The sequence below is a fragment of the Bactrocera oleae genome, chromosome X, assembly GCF_042242935.1.
Source record: "Bactrocera oleae isolate idBacOlea1 chromosome X, idBacOlea1, whole genome shotgun sequence".
Lineage (NCBI taxonomy): Eukaryota > Metazoa > Arthropoda > Insecta > Diptera > Tephritidae > Bactrocera > Bactrocera oleae.
In genome coordinates this window covers 27731267-27753335 of record NC_091541.1, presented here as the reverse complement: position 1 = coordinate 27753335, position 22069 = coordinate 27731267, and the positions used below count along the sequence as shown (strand labels likewise).

The 22069-nt window shown below is 36.3% G+C and overlaps 2 long non-coding RNA genes across 3 annotated transcripts; both read left to right on the top strand.

Annotated features, from left to right (window-relative positions):
- Positions 1 to 7156: 7156 nt before the first annotated feature.
- Positions 7157 to 13091, top strand: LOC118681068 (uncharacterized). The gene is made up of 3 exons (XR_011397225.1): positions 7157 to 11075; positions 11185 to 11468; positions 11554 to 13091. It is a non-coding gene; the product is annotated as an uncharacterized lncRNA (long non-coding RNA).
- Positions 13092 to 17108: 4017 nt separating this feature from the next.
- Positions 17109 to 20340, top strand: LOC138857971 (uncharacterized). Of its 2 annotated transcripts, XR_011397224.1 has the most exons (4): positions 17109 to 17478; positions 17566 to 19073; positions 19183 to 19466; positions 19552 to 20340. It is a non-coding gene; the product is annotated as an uncharacterized lncRNA (long non-coding RNA). The 2 variants fall into 2 exon arrangements; XR_011397223.1 differs by having other exon boundaries at positions 17109 to 19073.
- Positions 20341 to 22069: the final 1729 nt, after the last annotated feature.

Genomic DNA, 22069 nt, shown 5'->3' with positions numbered 1-22069 from the left:
GACTTTATAGGAATTAGATATGTATTTTAAAAGTAATGGCGGTTAATCCTGCTCGTTATTCCATCACTAGTCCTTAGAGATTCATTTAAAATCAATTGGACAAAAAAATTTGTTTTATTAATAGATATTCTAGTGCCTGATTAAATCTTATTTCTTTAATTAGCAAAATGGCGGCCTCAGGACAATTTTTTTCCAGTTTTTCGGAAAAAAAATAACATATTACAAATTGAAATTAAAACAAGTAAGGAAGGGCTAAGTTCGGATGTAACCGAACATTTTATACTCTCGCAAAGTCAAATGGTATACTCGTTTGAGATTTCTTTGTGGATTGACTGATATTTTCGGTAGAAGGTCAACTATAGGCACTGGGGTCCACATATTTAGTACTTAGGGGCTTGAACAGTTTTGGTTCGATTTAGACAATTTTTGGTCACAAGGTGGCATACTTTAAACGTATTATTCACGCAAAGTTTTAACCCGATATAATCATTGTTGCTTGATATGCATAGTGGAAAGTGAAAGAATCAAGTGGTATTTAAAATGGTGTCATATGGAAAATAGGCGTGGTTGTAATCCGATTTCGCCCATTTTCGCACTATGACATAGAAACATGAAAAGAACGTTACGCACCGAATTTGGTTGATCGAATCGGTTAAGCAGATCTCAAGATATGGGTTTTCACCTAAAAGTGGGCTGTGCCACGCCCACTGTCTAATTTTGAACGCGGTTCCTATAAAGTCATCTTATACTATCTCAGAGATAAAATTTAATGTCTCTGGCGTGTTTAGTGCTTGATTTATCGCGCTTTTAGTAGTTTTTAACAGTACCGTTATATGGGGAGTGGGCGGAGTTGCCACCCGATTTCAACTATTTTCACACCGTCAATAGAAGTGCTAAAAACATTTGCTTCCAGTGAATTTTGTTATTATAGCATTAGCGGTTTAGGAGATATGCACATTAAACCTATTAGAGGCGGGACCACGCCCACTTTTTAAAAAAATTTTTTAACTGCAGATGCCCCTCCCTAATGTGATCCTGTGTACCAAATAACAGTCTTGTATCTTATTGCGGAGCTTAGTTATGGCAAGTTATTTGTTTTTGATTAATGGCGTTTTGTGGGCGTGGCAGTGGTCCGATTACGCCCATCTGCAATACCAACCGTCTCACGGTACCATGAAACATGTCTACCAAGTTTCATAAAGATATCTCAATTTTTACTCAAGTTAGAGCTTGCACGGACGGACGGACAGACGGACGGACGGACGGACGGACAGACAGTCACCCGGATTTCAACTCGTCTCGTCATCCTGATCATTTTTATATATATAACCCTATATCTAACTTGATTAATTTTACGTGATACAAACAACCGTTAGGTGAACAAAACTATTATACTCTGTAGCAACAGGTTGCGAGAGTATAAAAAAACTCCGTACAGGCACTAAATTTTCATGTTTTCAAAGACCTGCACACATTTCATTGAAATCTTCTGAGCGACTTTCGAGCTAAAAGTGATCACCAGTTCAAAAACATACTCGTACTTTTGAGAAAGCGCATTTGGAGTTTACACTCAATTTACCTGGCCGCTTGCAGCTGCTGCTGGCTATTCGATGTCGACATTCGGACTACACCTAACACCATAAATTCATATGAATATATGTACATGATTAGTCGATGCTATAATAGTGAATGTTTCATATTAATTTGTTTAATTGAAATCATAACGAATGTTTTCTGTTGCGTCTGGTTTTTTTTGGTTTTTTTTGCATGTTCGTTTTCTCGAGCGCGACAAATCCACTTCCAATATCAATAATTGATATAGTTTACTGACTAGAGCTGCAAATCAATCGATGAGACTACCGATAGTTTAATATTCGTCTCACTATCGATAGTTTATTTTGACTATCGATGGTTAATGCCTAAACTAGAATTACTAACAATTTTCATAAAATTGCAAAATTTCAATTAAGATAGCTACATAATGATACAGATATAGTCTGGAAATACAAATACAGTTAGCAAAGAATTTCAATTATTCTGAACTGCCGACTGCACATAACCTCACTTATACATACATGCAACCGCAATTCAGAAGAATTTTTGATGGCACGGTTTTCCAGTACTTTAATAAGCATTAAGAACCGTGGAAAAACAAAACTTGTAAAGAAAGATATATTTTATTTAGTAATCCTGATCTTGGAGAGCAAAATTATAAAATTGAAATATATTAGGCGAATATTCTGTTGTGATCGAATTTCACAATATACATATTGTAACGGATTTCCCGATAAATCGTCTATCTGTAACTCACTCCTGAGTTCGATCACTGAATTGTTAAATTAAAGTCCAATTTAATGGCTATACACTTATCTTTATTCCAACAACTTAACACTTATTGCTCGATAATCGAGTTTACAACTTATTGGTTATTGCTTAATTGCTTTTTACACGGACACTCTAATTAGAACTGTGTCTGCTGCACAATCCGGCAGCCCTTATATAGTTAATTTTTAACAAAAATTCGCAACTAGAACATTCTGGCAACTACGAATTCTTTGTCTAGTTGCTTCTGGCAGTTTATCGTCGATTCTGATTTGTTCTGGTATTCGCGTTCGCCGAACTGCCCTCTACCTAAGTCTGATCGTCCCGATTAGACATATTTGCGGTACCAAACGTTGCAACCCGTTCCAGATGAACCACTTTTATTTTATTCCTTGGTATTCCAATGGTCTGTATGCGATACACTACATCATTGAGTCGTTTAATAACCTGATATGGTCCTTCCCAATTACACTGTAATTTGGGAGATAACCCTTTCTTTCGTTGTGGGTTATATAACAATACCCAATCGGCTTCAATAAAACCCTCAGAATTTATTGCCTTGTCGTATTTTGCTTTCATCTTATCGCTCATAATTTTGGTGCGCTGTCTCACCATAGCATGTATATCCCTCATCTCGTCTTCTAGGATGCTATTGAATTCCTTAGTATTCCTTCCTCTGTTGGCGATAATTCCAAATTTAAAACCAATCGGTAGTCGAGGATCATTACCAAAAATTAGCCTTGCTGGAGTCTACCCCATTGTTTCATGTACAGCAGACCGATAAGCCATCAGGAACAAGGATATATGGGTATCCCAATTTTTTTGATACTTGTCCACAACTTTTCTCAAATGTTCTACCATGCCATCGGACTGCGGATGTAGTGCAGTTGTACTGGTTTTCCGGATACCGAGCTTCTGGCATATATCCTGTATTACAGTTGATTCAAAATTTCTCCCTTGGTCAGAATGTAATTCTATTGGAACACCATATCTCGATACCCAATTGTTGATAAATACATCCGCTACTGTTCCTGTCTCTTGGTTAGGAATTGCGTATCTTTCTGACCATTTGCTGAAATAGTCCATGACTACCAAAGCATATCTGTTTCCTAATTTACTGATAGGAAATGGACCAGCTACATCCATGGCTACTCGTTCAAACGGCTCACCTGAATTGTACTGCTTCATCAGGCCATGACTCCTGGACCGCGGCCCTTTAGCAGCAATGCACTCGACACAATTGGCGATCCACTCCGTAACTGATAGACGACAACCAACCCAATAAAATCTTTGCTTTAATTTCTCCAAGGTTTTAGTGATACCCATGTGTCCTCCACTTGAACCGTTGTGCAGTTCGTTGAGAACTTCAGGAATTCTTACTTCTGGAACAATCATCAGAACTCGTGAACTTTGCCCATCTTCGCTTTCCCATACGCGATGCAAGTAGCCAGAAACTAACTTCAAACTATTCCATTGTGCCCAATAAGTCTTTGCGACTGGGCTTTCTGCAGCTATTTCTTCTCTCGTTGGACGTTTATTCATCTCCAACCCTTGTATCACACTTTTCAAATCTGGATCCTCTTGCTTACATTTCGTAGCTTCTCCGGATCCCAGTTCTGGGATCTGTTGTTATAGTCATTCATCGGACATCTATAATGTCTTCTTTGGCCTCAGATTTTGAGCAATGTCTGCATTCCAGATTACAGGGACATGGCATCAGCATTTCCATGACTACTACCTTTGCGATGTTCTATAGAGAAGTCGTAACTTTGGAGTCTCTCAATCCACCGTGCCAACTGTCCTTCTAGGTTCCTAATTTGTAAAAGCAATTTTAATGCTGCATGATCGGTCTTCACCCGAAATCGCTGGCCATAAAGGTACTTATGAAAATGTTTGATGCACTTCACCAACGCCAGTAATTTCCTCCGAGTAACACAATAATTTCTCTCTGGCTTGCTTATGGTCTGGCTGTAATACGCAACCACTTTCTCATGCCCATCAATGACTTGTGATAAAACGCCTCCTACTGCAAATCCACTAGCATCCGTATCCAAAATAAACGTTGATCTTGGGACAGGGTATGCTAACATTAGCGCAGTACTTAACCGTTTCTTCAGAGTTTGGAAAGCCACTTCCTGTTCTTTATTCCATTCAAAAACTCTGTTCTTTTTCGTGAGTTCATGAAGGCTACTAGCTACGCTGGCAAAATTTGGGACGAATCATCTATAATAAGTACACAGTCCAAGGAAACTCCGCAACTCATGTAAATTTTTAGGAGCGGGCCAATCTCTTACTGCCTCGATCTTTTCATCAGCTGTGCAAATGCCATCCGTTGTCACTTCGTGTCCTAAGTAGCTAACTTGCTTTTTGAAAAGGGAACACTTCTTTGGACTCAGCTTCAGACCAGCGCTAGCTATCCGTTGGAAAACCTCTTCCAAGTCCTTAAGGTGTTCATCGAAGCTTTTACCCAACACGATGATATCGTCGGGGTATACCAAACAGGTCTTTCAGTGTTATTCTTTCAATACCTGGTCCATAAGTCTCTCGAAAGTAGCAGGAGCGTTACATAATCCAAAGGGCATTACGGTAAATTGCCATAGACCATCTCCAACGCTGAAAGCTGTTTTTTCTTTGTCTTCTTCGTTTACCTCCACTTGGAAATAACCACTTTTCAAATCAAGTGTTGAGAACCATTTTGTGCCTGATAACGAGTCCAGTGTGTCATCGATTCTAGGTAGTGTATAACTGGCTTTCTTCGTTACATCATGCAACCTTCTATAATCCACACAAAATCTCATGTTGCCATCTTTCTTCTTCACAAGTACTACAGGTGAGCTTCACGGACTTGGTTGGACTGATGGTTCGATTACACCGCTTTCGCTCATTTCACATATGGTCTGGCTTATACTATGTTCGCACCGAATTGAAATCCTCTAGAAAACACAATTTGTGGATTGTGAAACCAAAGTCGTTCTGACCGACATTGTGTGTTTTCGATGAGTTTTCATTGACAGTTCATACATCTATTTGTTTACATTTTATGTACCCTACAAGAACAGTGACGGTCATCTGATGGGTAATATGACAGTCATATCATTTTCTTAAGAGCCTTGTTTTCTTTTTGTTTGTTTGTTTTGTTTTTTTGGAGTCATTGCTGACTATAAATCCGTCATAGCTGAAAATTGTCAGTTATGACTGAAACGCTATCAGAAGGGAAAAATTTTTTTGCGCAGTAGATAATATAATTTTTATTTCTTGAATAAATTTCAAACTTTTAATCAAAATTAGTTATAATAATATACTTAAATATAAAAAGGAATGCAACAAAATATATAATAAAATATGAATATATAAAAATAAATTTTCACTTGATGCCATCTCCTCCTCTCAATAGCTCTGCGTACGTCTTTCTCCAATCAGTGGATAGTTCTGAATTTAAAAATGCAAATGTAAATTAACAGTACTGACATATCAAATGTGAGTGTATTGGTGAACCCATCAGCAGTTTCTTGTAGGGTACGTTTTGGCCAATTATGGAATGTAAACAAATTGTCAACTGACATTTAGGGCTGGCAATATATGTCTTCTAATAATATCGGTTAAACTAGAGCAAGCACCGAGTATAATGAGTGGCATGTAAGTTTCCAAGGGGTTTTCAGCGAAAACTGTGTTTTCGTTTGACAGATTTTGTATGGATGAAAACACAAGCTTTCGCGTGAAAACCTCTTTTGTCTATGAAAACACAAATTTTGTGTCGGTGCGAACATAGTATTAAATGATCAATAAATTTTATTGTTAATATATTTATTTATAAAATCGCAATGCCAAAGACGGGTAACTCAAATTTACTAAATAATAAAGCACAAAAATAAATAAAAACACTGTCTTTCTCACTCGTTGTTCTAGTGCGATTATAATTAGCAAGGGTTTAATCAATTTTGTGTGTTTTATGAGATGTTTAACCCTTATGTTAGTAACCAACTTTACCGACGTCTTTTAGCAACGATCTGAGTATTTAAAATTTTGTTTTTTTTTATTAAAATTAATAGTCAGTGACAATTTAAAGAAAAGAAAAATAACAACGTAGAAACGTGAACGACATCTGGAACCTATTTGGGACACCCCAGGTAGTCGGCCGGCTTTTACTTGTATTGTTCGGAGCCGAGCAGATGCCGTTCGAGAGAGAAAGATAAACTCAAGGTTATTTCTTTGTTTTCTATCGCGCACTAGATTCGAGAATTTTTTAGTATGTAATAGATTTTTGGTGGGATCAGACGTGTTTCATTTTGTGTTCTCTTGACAGTGAAATAGAGCTATGTAAGAATTATCGAGAGCTGACTATGCTCGGTAAGTAAACGTTACATATATTTAACATTTGTAAATATTTTAATTACAATTTTGTGTAATATAATTATAATTATTTACGACGTATATCACATAATATTTAATTTATTAGGTTAAGTGCAACCGAAAGGAATGGGTACTTGAGGAAACTACTTGGAGAACACGACAGTGATTCGAGTAGGGTTTCTGATAGCTATGACGAAGACTGATTGGAATATTAGATTCCAGCAGATAGAGCTAGACATTAAAACCAACAAGGTAATTCAGTACGTGACGAACCAGAAGATTCTGAAGATAAAGAAGAAATCGCTGAAGAGAATTCAGCAGTAGAAGAAGAAGTTGAGAGTAGCGAGAGTGAGGATGATGACAATGAAGTAGAAACAGCTGAGCCTGAAGGTGTAAAATATTTGTTCTTAGCAATGATTAAAATAATAATTATTTTTCTTAAATAATTAATTAATGTTGTTATTATTATTTTAGGAAAAGCTCAACAACCATCTTGGGGTTTTATTGCCAAAGATAAAACAGTGTGGAACAAAACTCTACCAACTCAGCATCAGACCGCAGCTCATAATTTTGTACGCCAGCGGAATGGAACTCATCGGAGTACGGAAACGTTGTCAATTTACGAGAACTTTCAAAAAAAATTTGTATCAACGAAATGGTTGATATAATCGTCCGTCGCACTAAGAAAAAAGCTGAAACAATTTCCAAGAGTACAGTGCTAACCATCCAAACTCACAGCATGAATGGAAGCCCGTTACGATACCCGAAATTTATTCGTTCTTCGGTATCTTCATTTGTGCTGGAGCAAATAATTCGAATACAGATCATACGTTTGACATGTGGCACTCCAATTCTTATCCGCTGTATCGCGCGACGGTTGGATTGACGAGATTATATATATATTCCATAATATTCTGCGTTTTTTGCGATTCGACGATGGTAAAACTCGAAGTGAACGTAAAAAATAAAACAAGACAGCTTCAATTTATGATGTGTGGACAATGTTGAATTCAAATTTAGCTCAGATGTACAAACCAACAGCTAACTTTACGATTGATGAACAGCTTGATCCATACCGTGGTCGTACTTGATTTACTCAATATATTCCATCGAAACCAGCTAAGTATGGTATAAAGATCTGGTGGATTTGTGATGAAGAAAACGCATATCCTTTGCAAGGGATTATGTACACTGGTAAAACAGATAATACTGCAGAAAACAATTTGGGTGAAAGAGTAGTGAAAGAATTGGCGGCTCCGTACCGAGGTAGTGGTAGAAACATCTGCATGGATAATTTCTTTACTACTATACCAGTTGCTATACATTTAGTGTCGTGGAATATTACCATTATTGGCACGCTAAAATAGAATAAACCTTACATCCGTAGTGTTATGGGAGCGAATAAGACACGGGAGCAGTATACGACAGTTTTTGGATTTCACGAAAAAGTTACCATGTGTTCCTACGTTCCTAAAAAAATAAAGCTGTCATTCTGGCATATACAATGCATTCAGTTATATCAGTTGGTGATGACGCTAAACGAAAACCAGAAATAATAAATTTTTATAATAAATATATAACTGAAGTTGACACAATGGACCAAATGGTGCGGAGATACACCAGTCAACGACGATCTTCGCGATGGCCACTGGCAATGTTCTTCAACATGCTATATATTTCTTCACTTGCGGCATATATAATTTATTATGAAAATAATAAAATGATTGTCAAAAAAACGACAGAACGTCGTCAATTTATGTGTAAACTAAGTGAAGACCTAGCATTGCCGATGATTCAACATCGCACGGCGAATCCACAAGTAATGCGCCACTTCTCAACAAAGATTGCCATTGAAAGTGTATTAGGCCATATACTGACAGAAACAGTCGTGATTAAGCCATTTGAATGCTGCATGATCTGTCCTCACCCAAAATCGCTGGCCTTAAAAATACTTATTAAAATGTTTGATGCACTTGACCAACGCCAGTAATTCCCTCCGAGTTACACAATAATTTCTCTCTGGCTTGCTAATGGTCTGGCTGTAATACGCAACCACTTTCTCATGCCCATCAATGACTTGTGATAGAACGTCTCCTATTGCAAATCCACTAGCATACGTATCCAAAATAAACGTTGATCCTGGGACCGGGTATGCTAACATTGGCGCAGTACTTAACCGTTTCTTCAGAGTTTGGAAAGCCACTTTCTGTGCTTTATTCCATTCAAAAACTCTGTTCTTTTTCGTGAGTTCATGGAGGCAAAATTTAGAACGAATCGTCTATAATAAGTACACAGTCCAAGGAAACTCCGCAACTCATGTAAATTTTTAGGAGCGGGCCAATCTCTTACTGCCTCGATCTTTTCATCAGCTGTGCAAATGCCATCCGTTGTCACTTCGTGTCCTAAGTAGCTAACTTGCTTTTTGAAAAGGGAACACTTCTTTGGACTCAGCTTCAGACCAGCGCTAGCTATCCGTTGGAAAACCTCTTCCAAGTCCTTAAGGTGTTCATCGAAGCTTTTACCCAACACGATGATATCGTCGGGGTATACCAAACAGGTCTTTCAGTGTAATTCTTTCAATACCTGGTCCATAAGTCTCTCAAAAGTAGCAGGAGCGTTACATAATCCAAAGGGCATTACGGTAAATTGCTATAGACCATCTCCAACGCTGAAAGCCGTCTTTTCTTTGTCTTCTTCGTTTACCTCCACTTGGAAATAACCACTTTTCAAATCAAGTTTGAGAACCATTTTGTGGCTGATAACGAGCCCAGTGTGTCATCGATTCTAGATAGTGGATAACTGGCTTTCCTCGTTACATCATTCAACCTTCTATAATCCACACAAAATCTCATGTTGCCATCTTTCTTCTTCACAAGTACTACAGGTGAGCTTCACGGACTTGGTTGGACTAATGGTTCGATTACACCGCTTTCGCTCATTTCACATATGGTCTGGCTTATACTATGTTCGCACCGGATTGAAATCCTCTGGAACACACAATTTGTGGATTGTGAAACCAAAGTCGTTCTGACCGACATTGTGTGTTTTCGATGAGTTTTCATTGACAGTTCATACATCTATTTGTTTACATTTGTTATGTACCCTACAAGAACAGTGACGGTCATCTGATGGGTAATATGACAGTCATATCATTTTCTCAAGAGCCTTGTTTTCTTTTTGTTTGTTTGTTTTGTTTTTCTGGAGTCATTGCTGACTATAAATCCGTCATAGCTGAAAATTGTCAGTTATGACTGAAACGCTATCAGAAGGGAAAAATTTATTTGCGCAGTAGATAATATAATTTTTATTTCTTGAATAAATTTCAAACTTTTAATCAAAATTAGTTATAATGATATACTTAAATATAAAAAGGAATGCAACAAAATATATAATAAAATATGAATATATAAAAATAAATTTTCACTTGATGCCATCTCCTCCTCTCAATAGCTCTGCGTACGTCTTTCTCCAATCAGTGGATAGTTCTGAATTTAAAAATGCAAATGTAAATTAACAGTACTGACATATCAAATGTGAGTGTATTGGTGAACCCATCAGCAGTTTCTTGTAGGGTACGTTTTGGCCAATTATGGAATGTAAACAAATTGTCAACTGACATTTAGGGCTGGCAATATATGTCTTCTAATAATATCGGTTAAACTAGAGCAAGCACCGAGTATAATGAGTGGCATGTAAGTTTCCAAGGGGTTTTCAGCGAAAACTGTGTTTTCGTTTGACAGATTTTGTATGGATGAAAACACAAGCTTTCGCGTGAAAACCTCTTTTGTCTATGAAAACACAAATTTTGTGTCGGTGCGAACATAGTATTAAATGATCAATAAATTTTATTGTTAATATATTTATTTATAAAATCGCAATGCCAAAGACGGGTAACTCAAATTTACTAAATAATAAAGCACAAAAATAAATAAAAACACTGTCTTTCTCACTCGTTGTTCTAGTGCGATTATAATTAGCAAGGGTTTAATCAATTTTGTGTGTTTTATGAGATGTTTAACCCTTATGTTAGTAACCAACTTTACCGACGTCTTTTAGCAACGATCTGAGTATTTAAAATTTTGTTTTTTTTTATTAAAATTAATAGTCAGTGACAATTTAAAGAAAAGAAAAATAACAACGTAGAAACGTGAACGACATCTGGAACCTATTTGGGACACCCCAGGTAGTCGGCCGGCTTTTACTTGTATTGTTCGGAGCCGAGCAGATGCCGTTCGAGAGAGAAAGATAAACTCAAGGTTATTTCTTTGTTTTCTATCGCGCACTAGATTCGAGAATTTTTTAGTATGTAATAGATTTTTGGTGGGATCAGACGTGTTTCATTTTGTGTTCTCTTGACAGTGAAATAGAGCTATGTAAGAATTATCGAGAGCTGACTATGCTCGGTAAGTAAACGTTACATATATTTAACATTTGTAAATATTTTAATTACAATTTTGTGTAATATAATTATAATTATTTACGACGTATATCACATAATATTTAATTTATTAGGTTAAGTGCAACCGAAAGGAATGGGTACTTGAGGAAACTACTTGGAGCACACGACAGTGATTCGAGTAGGGTTTCTGATAGCTATGACGAAGACTGATTGGAATATTAGATTCCAGCAGATAGAGCTAGACATTAAAACCAACAAGGTTATTCAGTACGTGACGAACCAGAAGATTCTGAAGATACAGAAGAAATCGCTGAAGAGAATTCAGCAGTAGAAGAAGAAGTTGAGAGTAGCGAGAGTGAGGATGATGACAATGAAGTAGAAACAGCTGAGCCTGAAGGTAGTAAAATATTTGTTCTTAGCAATGATTAAAATAATAATTATTTTTCTTAAATAATTAATTAATGTTGTTATTATTATTTTAGGAAAAGCCATCCATCTTGGGGTTTTATTGCCAAAGATAAAACAGTGTGGAACAAAACTCTACCAACTCAGCATCAGACCGCAGCTCATAATTTTGTACGCCAGCGGAGTGGAACTCATCGGAGCACGGAAACGTTGTCAATTTACGAGGACTTTCAAAAAAATGTGTATCAACGAAATGGTTGATATAATCAGTGCTAACCATCCAAACTCACAGCATCAATGGAAGCCCGTTACGATACCCGAAATTTATTCGTTCTTCGGTACCTTGATTTGTGCTGGAGCAAATAATTCGAATACAGATATCCGCTGTATCGCGCGACGATGGGATTGACGAAATTATATATATATTCCATAATATTCTGCGTTTTTTGCGATTCGACGATGGTAATACTCGAAGTGAACGTAAAAAAGAAAACAAGGCAGCTCCAATTTGTGATGTGTGGACAATATTGAATTCAAATTTAGCTCAGATGTACAAACCAACAGCTAACTTGACGATTGATGAACAGCTTGATCCATACCGTACTGGATTTACTCAATATATTCCGTACTCAATATATACAAGTATGGTATTAAGATCTGGTGGATTTGTGATGAAGAAAACGCTTATCCTTTGCAAGGGATTATGTGCACTGGTAAAACAGATAATACTGCAGAAAAAAATTAGGGTGAAAGAGTAGTGAAAGAATTGGCGGCTCCGTACCGAGGTAGTGGTAGAAACATCTGCATGGATAATTTCTTTACTACTGTACCAGTTGCTATACATTTATTGTCGTGGAATATTACCATTCTTGGCACGCTAAAAAAGAATAAACCTTACATCCCTAGCGTTATGAGAGCGAATAAAACACGGGAGCAGTATACGACAGTTTTTGGATTTCACGAAAAGGTTACCATGTGTTCCTACGTTCCTAAAAAAATAAAGCTGTCATTCTGATATATACAATGCATTCAGATATATCAGTTGGTGATGACGCTAAACGAAAACCAGAAATAATAAATTTTTATAATAAATATAAAGCTGGAGTTGACACAATGGACCAAATGGTGCGGAGATACACTAGTCAACGACGATCTTCGAGATGGCCACTGGCAATGTTCTTCAACATGCTAGATATTGCTTCACTTAAAATAATAAAATGATTGTCAAAAAAACGACAGAACGTCGTCAATTTATGCGTAAACTAATAAAGAACTAGCATTGCCGATGATTGAACATTGCACGGCGAATCCACAAGTAATGCGCCACTTCTCAACAAAGATTGGCATTGAAAGTGTATTAGGCCATATACTGACAGAAACAGTCGTGATAAATCCGGAAGGAAAAAAGTAACAGGATCTTGTCATGTCTGCAATGCTTTGCCAATAAGAAGACGGTGAAAGACACGTAAGGCCTGTGATAATTGTCACCAACCTGTGTGTGACGAGCACTCAGTTAATCGTGTACAATGTGTTCAATGTCATTAATTATAAAAAGTGTAATATTTCTTTATTTTTTTAATAAAATTTAGTTGCATTCATTAATTGAAATTTTAAACCATTTTTTTCCTATGCTTTCCACCGGTTGCTAATAGGGCGATGGATAGAGTTTAAGCTTATTTGAAAAAAAAAAATAAAATGAACTCACAAATAGCTTTCTTTTAAGTTAAAAACGACGAGCCTAAAATTAAATCTTGAATTTTTTTTAAGTTATTCACACATATACACCGCGGTGGGTACCCGGGTACCCAGTTACTAACATAAGGGTTAATCAAACTAGTCGTACAGTTACTATATTTCCGCTGCTTCGCACATTTATCACACTAAACATTAGATCCATTGTTTACTCTTTTAAAATAAATCTACACGGCGCTAGGTGCCATTTTAATAAATATATTTAAAAAAAAGTATATTTCGATGTAAATATATAAATAATAAGTACTAAATTAGTAAATATATATATATTTGTATGCCTTTCTATCACACGGTGTGTTATGATATTATAATGGTATGAAGAACTCGAAACTAGTTACCCAGAATCGATTCTTTTTCGATCTCGGAAAGTAAAGGTCGGTTCCGAAAAATCGATCACGATACAGGATTCATGGAGCGCGGCACTACGTAGTCACAAAAACTTTTAAAATTATGTTAAGTTTTTCAGTTCCAGTTTTAACCGAAAAGTGAATTTTTTCAACATTTCTATTAATTTTTTTTTTTCAAACAAAAATAACCAAAAATAATTCCTTTTTTTCCGCTGCTGAAAGGAGTTCGGTGCAAAAGAACTATGAACACCCCGGTGTTGGACCGACCAGGGCAATGTTTTTGCGCGCGGCCGAAGGCCGCCTGTGTGAAAGAAGTTTGACGCGATTGAATTATGAGTACCCCAGATCGCGGCGCAAAAGAAATTGTGACTGTTACATTTCTTCAGTATTTTTTTTCACAAGAAAATGTTTAACTCGCTGTACTGGTAATTACAGCTAAGTGATATGAATTCTGCAGAATTTTAAGTTCCCACAATATCAACACAAGAAATTAGAGCAAAAAAATGTATGTATATGGTATAGTTCCCGAAAATATTCTAGAGTTGGATGATTTTCAGTTTTCATGCGAATATTTCAATTAGACAATGTGAGATTCAAAAACAATGAAAAAAAGTAAATAAGGGGTTTGGTCATGTCAGAGACAATGATTTTATCAAAGTTAATCGTGCACTTAAAGGTTTCGACTTGACTTTATAGGAATTAGATACGTATTTTAAAAGTAATGGCGGTTAATCCTGTTCGTTATTCCATCACTAGTCCTTAGAGATTCATTTAAAATCAATTGGACAAAAACATTTGTTTTATTAATAGATATTCTAGTGCCTGATTAAATCTTATTTCTTTAATTAGCAAAATGGCGGCCTCAGGACAATTTTTTTCCAGTTTTTCGGAAAAAAATAACATATTACAAATTGAAATTAAAAAAAAACTCCGTACAGGCACTAAATTTTCATGTTTTCAAAGAGCTGCGCACATTTCATTGAAATCTTCTGAGCGACTTTCGAGCTAAAAGTGATCACCAGTTTAAAAACATACTCGTACTTTTGAGAAAGCGCATTTGGAGTTTACACTCAATTTACCTGGCCGCTTGCAGCTGCTGCTGGCTATTCGATGTCGACATTCGGACTACACCTAACACCATAAATTCATATGAATATATGTACATGATTAGTCGATGCTATAATAGTGAATGTTTCATATTAATTTGTTTAATTGAAATCATAACGAATGTTTTCTGTTGCGTCTGGTTTTTTTTTGCATGTTCGTTTTCTCGAGCGCGACAAATCCACTTCCAATATCAATAATTGATATATTTTACTGACTAGAGCTGCAAATCAATCGATGAGACTACCGATAGTTTAATATTCGTCTCACTATCGATAGTTTATTTTGACTATCGATGGTTAATGCCTAAACTAGAATTACTAACAATTTTCATAAAATTGCAAAATTTCAATTAAGATAGCTACATAATGATACAGATATAGTCTGGTAATACAAATACAGTTAGCAAAGAATTTCAATTATTCTGAACTGCCGACTGCACATAACCTCACTTATACATACATGCAACCGCAATTCAGAAGAATTTTTGATGGCACGGTTTTCCAGTACTTTAATAAGCATTAAGAACCGTGGAAAAACAAAAATTGTAAAGAAAGATATATTTTATTTAGTAATCCTGATCTTGGAGAGCAAAATTATAAAATTGAAATATATTAGGCGAATATTCTGTTGTGATCGAATTTCACAATATACATATTGTAACGGATTTCCCGATAAATCGTCTATCTGTAACTCACTCCTGAGTTCGATCACTGAATTGTTAAATTAAAGTCCAATTTAATGGCTATACACTTATCTTTATTCCAACAACTTAACACTTATTGCTCGATAATCGAGTTTACAACTTATTGGTTATTGCTTAATTGCTTTTTACACGGACACTCTAATTAGAACTGTGTCTGCTGCACAATCCGGCAGCCCTTATATAGTTAATTTTTAACAAAAATTCGCAACTAGAACATTCTGGCAACTACGAATTCTTTGTCTAGTTGCTTCTGGCAGTTTATCGTCGATTCTGATTTGTTCTGGTATTCGCGTTCGCCGAACTGCCCTCTACCTAAGTCTGATCGTCCCGATTAGACATATTTGCGGTACCAAACGTTGCAACCCGTTCCAGATGAACCACTTTCATTTTATTCCTTGGTATTCCAATGGTCTGTATGCGATACACTACATCATTGAGTCGTTTAATAACCTGATATGGTCCTTCCCAATTACACTGTAATTTGGGAGATAACCCTTTCTTTCGTTGTGGGTTATATAACAATACCCAATCGGCTTCAATAAAACCCTCAGAATTTATTGCCTTGTCGTATTTTGCTTTCATCTTATCGCTCATAATTTTGGTGCGCTGTCTCACCATAGCATGTATATCCCTCATCTCGTCTTCTAGGATGCTATTGAATTCCTTAGTATTCCTTCCTCTGTTGGCGATAATTCCAAATTTAAAACCAATCGGTAGTCGAGGATCATTACCAAAAATTAGCCTTGCTGGAGTCTACCCCATTGTTTCATGTACAGCAGACCGATAAGCCATCAGGAACAAGGATATATGGGTATCCCAATTTTTTTGATACTTGTCCACAACTTTTCTCAAATGTTCTACCATGCCATCGGACTGCGGATGTAGTGCAGTTGTACTGGTTTTCCGGATACCGAGCTTCTGGCATATACCCTGTATTACAGTTGATTCAAAATTTCTCCCTTGGTCAGAATGCAATTCTATTGGAACACCATATCTCGATACCCAATTGTTGATAAATACATCCGCTACTGTTCGTGTCTCTTGGTTAGGAATTGCGTATCCTTCTGACCATTTGCTGAAATAGTCCATGACTACCAAAGCATATCTGTTTCCTAATTTACTGATAGGAAATGGACCAGCTACATCCATGGCTACTCGTTCAAACGGCGCACCTGAATTGTACTGCTTCATCAGGCCATGACTCCTGGACCGCGGCCCTTTAGCAGCAATGCACTCGACACAATTGGCGATATACTCCGTAACTGATAGATTTTGAGCAATGTCTGCATTCCAGATTACAGGGACATGGCATCAGCATTTCCATGACTACTACCTTTGCGATGTTCTATAGAGAAGTCGTAACTTTGGAGTCTCTCAATCCACCGTGCCAACTGTCCTTCTAGGTTCCTGAATTGTAAAAGCAATTTTAATGCTGCATGATCTGTCCTCACCCGAAATCGCTGGCCATAAAGGTACTTATTAAAATGTTTGATGCACTTCACCAACGCCAGTAATTCCCTCCGAGAAACACAATAATTTCTCTCTGGCTTGCTAATGGTCTGGCTGTAATACGCAACCACTTTCTCATGCCCATCAATGACTTGTGATAAAACGCCATCTACTGCAAATCCACTAGCATCCGTATCCAAAATAAACGTTGATCTTGGGACAGGATATGCTAACATTGGCGCAGTACTTAACCGTTTTTTCAGAGTTTGGAAAGCCACTTCCTGTTCTTTATTCCATTCAAAAACTCTGTTCTTTTTCGTGAGTTCATGAAGGCTACTAGCTACGCTGGCAAAATTTGGAACGAATCGTCTATAATAAGTACACAGTCCAAGGAAACTCCGCAATTCATATAAATTTTTAGGAGCGGGCCAATCTCTTACTGCCTCGATCTTTTCATCAGCTGTGCAAATGCCATCCGTTGTCACTTCGTGTCCTAAGTAGCTAACTTGCTTTTTGAAAAGGGAACACTTCTTTGGACTCAGCTTCAGACCAGCGCTAGCTAGCTTGGAAATAACCACTTTTCAAATCAAGTGTTGAGAACCATTTTGTGCCTGATAACGAGTCCAGTGTGTCATCGATTCTAGGTAGTGTATAACTGGCTTTCTTCGTTACATCATTCAACCTTCTATAATCCACACAAAATCTCATGTTGCCATCTTTCTTCTTCACAGGTACTACAGGTGAGCTTCACGGACTTGGTTGGACTAATGGTTCGATTACACCGCTTTCGCTCATTTCACATATGGTCTGGCTTATACTATGTTCGCACCGAATTAAAATCCTCTAGAACACACAATTTGTGGATTGTGAAACCAAAGTCGTTCTGACCGACATTGTGTGTTTTCGATGAGTTTTTATTGACAGTTCATACATCTATTTGTTTACATTTGTTATGTACCCTACAAGAACAGTGACGGTCATCTGATGGGTAATATGACAGTCATATGATTTTCTTAAGAGCCTTGTTTTCTTTTTGTTTGTTTGTTTGGTTTTTCTGGAGTCATTGCTGACTATAAATCCGTCATAGCTGAAAATTGTCAGTTATGACTGAAACGCTATCAGAAGGGAAAAATTTATTTGCGCAGTAGATAATATAATTTTTATTTCTTGAATAAATTTCAAACTTTTAATCAAAATTAGTTATAATGATATACTTAAATATAAAAAGGAATGCAACAAAATATATAATAAAATATGAATATATAAAAATAAATTTTCACTTGATGCCATCTCCTCCTCTCAATAGCTCTGCGTACGTCTTTCTCCAATCAGTGGATAGTTCTGAATTTAAAAATGCAAATGTAAATTAACAGTACTGACATATCAAATGTGAGTGTATTGATGAACCCATCAGCAGTTTCTTGTAGGGTACGTTTCGGCCAATTATGGAATGTAAACAAATTGTCAACTAACATTTAGGGCTGGCAAAATATGTCTTCTAATAATATCGGTTAAACTAGAGCAAGCACCGAGTATAATGAGTGGCATGTAAGTTTTCAAGGGGTTTTCAGCGAAAACTGTGTTTTCGTTTGACAGATTTTGTATGGATGAAAACACAAGTTTTCGCGTGAAAACCTCTTTTGTCTATGAAAACACGAATTTTGTGTCGGTGCGAACATAGTATTAAATGATCAATAAATTTTATTGTTAATATATTTATTTATAAAATCGCAATGCCAAAGACGGGTAATTCAAATTTACTAAATAATAAAGCACAAAAATAAATAAAAACACTGTCTTTCTCACTCGTTGTTCTAGTGCGATTATAATTAGCAAGGGTTTAATCAATTTTGTGTGTTTTATCAGATGTTTGACCCTTATGTTAGTAACCAACTTTACCGACGTTTTTTAGCAACGATCTGAGTATTTAAAATTTTGTTTATTTTATTAAAATTAATAGTCAGTAACAATTTAAAGAAAACCAAAATAACAACGTAGAAACGTGAACGTCATCTAAAACCTATTTGGGACACCGCAGGTAGTCGGAGCCGAGCAGATGCCGTTCGAGAGAGAAAGAAAAACTCAAGGTTATTTCTTTGTTTTCTATTGCGCACTAGATTCGAGAATTTTTAGTAAAATATAGTAATAGATTTTTGGTGGGATCAGACGTGTTTCATTTTGTGTTCTCTTGACAGTGAAATAGAGCTATGTAAGAATTATCGAGAGCTGACTATGCTCGGTAAGTAAACGTTACATATATTTAACATTTGTAAATATTTTAATTACAATTTTGTGTAATATAATTATAATTATTTACGACGTATATCACATAATATTTAATTTATTAGGTTATGTGCAACCGAAAGGAATGGGTACTTGAGGAAACTACTTGGAGAACACGACAGTGATTCGAGTAGGGTTTCTGATAGCGATGACGAAGACTGATTGGAATATTAGATTCCAGCAGATAGAGCTAGACATTAAAACCAACAAGGTAATTCAGTACGTGACGAACCAGAAGATTCTGAAGATACAGAAGAAATCGCTGAAGAGAATTCAGCAGTAGAAAAAGAAGTTGAGAGTAGCGAGAGTGAGGATGATGACAATGAAGTAGAAACAGCTGAGCCTGAAGGTAGTAAAATATTTGTTCTTAGCAATGATTAAAATAATAATTATTTTTCTTAAATAATTAATTAATGTTGTTATTATTATTTTAGGAAAAGCCATCCATCTTGGGGTTTTATTGCCAAAGATAAAACAGTGTGGAACAAAACTCTACCAACTCAGCATCAGACCGCAGCTCATAATTTTGTACGCCAGCGGAGTGGAACTCATCGGAGCACGGAAACGTTGTCAATTTACGAGGACTTTCAAAAAAATGTGTATCAACGAAATGGTTGATATAATCAGTGCTAACCATCCAAACTCACAGCATCAATGGAAGCCCGTTACGATACCCGAAATTTATTCGTTCTTCGGTACCTTGATTTGTGCTGGAGCAAATAATTCGAATACAGATATCCGCTGTATCGCGCGACGATGGGATTGACGAAATTATATATATATTTCATAATATTCTGCGTTTTTTGCGATTCGACGATGGTAATACTCGAAGTGAACGTAAAAAAGAAAACAAGGCAGCTCCAATTTGTGATGTGTGGACAATATTGAATTCAAATTTAGCTCAGATGTACAAACCAACAGCTAACTTGACGATTGATGAACAGCTTGATCCATACCGTACTGGATTTACTCAATATATTCCGTACTCAATATATACAAGTATGGTATTAAGATCTGGTGGATTTGTGATGAAGAAAACGCTTATCCTTTGCAAGGGATTATGTGCACTGGTAAAACAGATAATACTGCAGAAAAAAATTAGGGTGAAAGAGTAGTGAAAGAATTGGCGGCTCCGTACCGAGGTAGTGGTAGAAACATCTGCATGGATAATTTCTTTACTACTGTACCAGTTGCTATACATTTATTGTCGTGGAATATTACCATTCTTGGAACGCTAAAAAAGAATAAACCTTACATCCCTAGCGTTATGAGAGCGAATAAAACACGGGAGCAGTATACGACAGTTTTTGGATTTCACGAAAAGGTTACCATGTGTTCCTACGTTCCTAAAAAAATAAAGCTGTCATTCTGATATATACAATGCATTCAGATATATCAGTTGGTGATGACGCTAAACGAAAACCAGAAATAATAAATTTTTATAATAAATATAAAGCTGGAGTTGACACAATGGACCAAATGGTGCGGAGATACACTAGTCAACGACGATCTTCGAGATGGCCACTGGCAATGTTCTTCAACATGCTATATATTTCTTCACTTGCGGCATATATAATTTATTATTAAAATAATAAAATGATTGTCAAAAAAACGACAGAACGTCGTCAATTTATGCGTAAACTAATAAAGAACTAGCATTGCCGATGATTGAACATTGCACGGCGAATCCACAAGTAATGCGCCACTTCTCAACAAAGATTGGCATTGAAAGTGTATTAGGCCATATACTGACAGAAACAGTCGTGATAAATCCGGAAGGAAAAAAGTAACAGGATCTTGTCATGTCTGCAATGCTTTGCCAATAAGAAGACGGTGAAAGACACGTAAGGCCTGTGATAATTGTCACCAACCTGTGTGTGACGAGCACTCAGTTAATCGTGTACAATGTGTTCAATGTCATTAATTATAAAAAAAGTGTAATATTTCTTTATTTTTTTAATAAAATTTAGTTGCATTCATTAATTGAAATTTTAAACCATTTTTTTCCTATGCTTTCCACCGGTTGCTAATAGGGCGATGGATAGAGTTTAAGCTTATTTGAAAAAAAAAATAAAATGAACTCACAAATAGCTTTCTTTTAAGTTAAAAACGACGAGCCTAAAATGAAATCTTGAATTTTTTTTAAGTTATTCACACATATACACCGCGGTGGGTACCCGGGTACCCAGTTACTAACATAAGGGTTAATCAAACTAGTCGTACAGTTACTATATTTCCGCTGCTTCGCACATTTATCACACTAAACATTAGATCCATTGTTTACTCTTTTAAAATAAATCTACACGGCGCTAGGTGCCATTTTAATAAATATATTTAAAAAAAAGTATATTTCGATGTAAATATATAAATAATAAGTACTAAATTAGTAAATATATATATATTTGTATGCCTTTCTATCACACGGTGTGTTATGATATTATAATGGTATGAAGAACTCGAAACTAGTTACCCAGAATCGATTCTTTTTCGATCTCGGAAAGTAAAGGTCGGTTCCGAAAAATCGAACACGATACAGGATTCATGGAGCGCGGCACTACGTAGTCACAAAAACTTTTAAAATTATGTTAAGTTTTTCAGTTCCAGTTTTAACCGAAAAGTGAATTTTTTCAACATTTCTATTAATTTTTTTTTTTCAAACAAAAATAACCAAAAATAATTCCTTTTTTTTTCGCTGCTGAAAGGAGTTCGGTGCAAAAGAACTATGAACACCCCGGTGTTGGACCGACCGGGGCAATGTTTTTGACGCGCGGCCGAAGGCCGCCTGTGTGAAAGAAGTTTGACGCGATTGAATTATGAGTACCCCAGATCGCGGCGCAAAAGAAATTGTGACTGTTACATTTCTTCAGTATTTTTTTTCACAAGAAAATGTTTAACTCGCTGTAGGCACTAAATTTTCATGTTTTCAAAGAGCTGCGCACATTTCATTGAAAT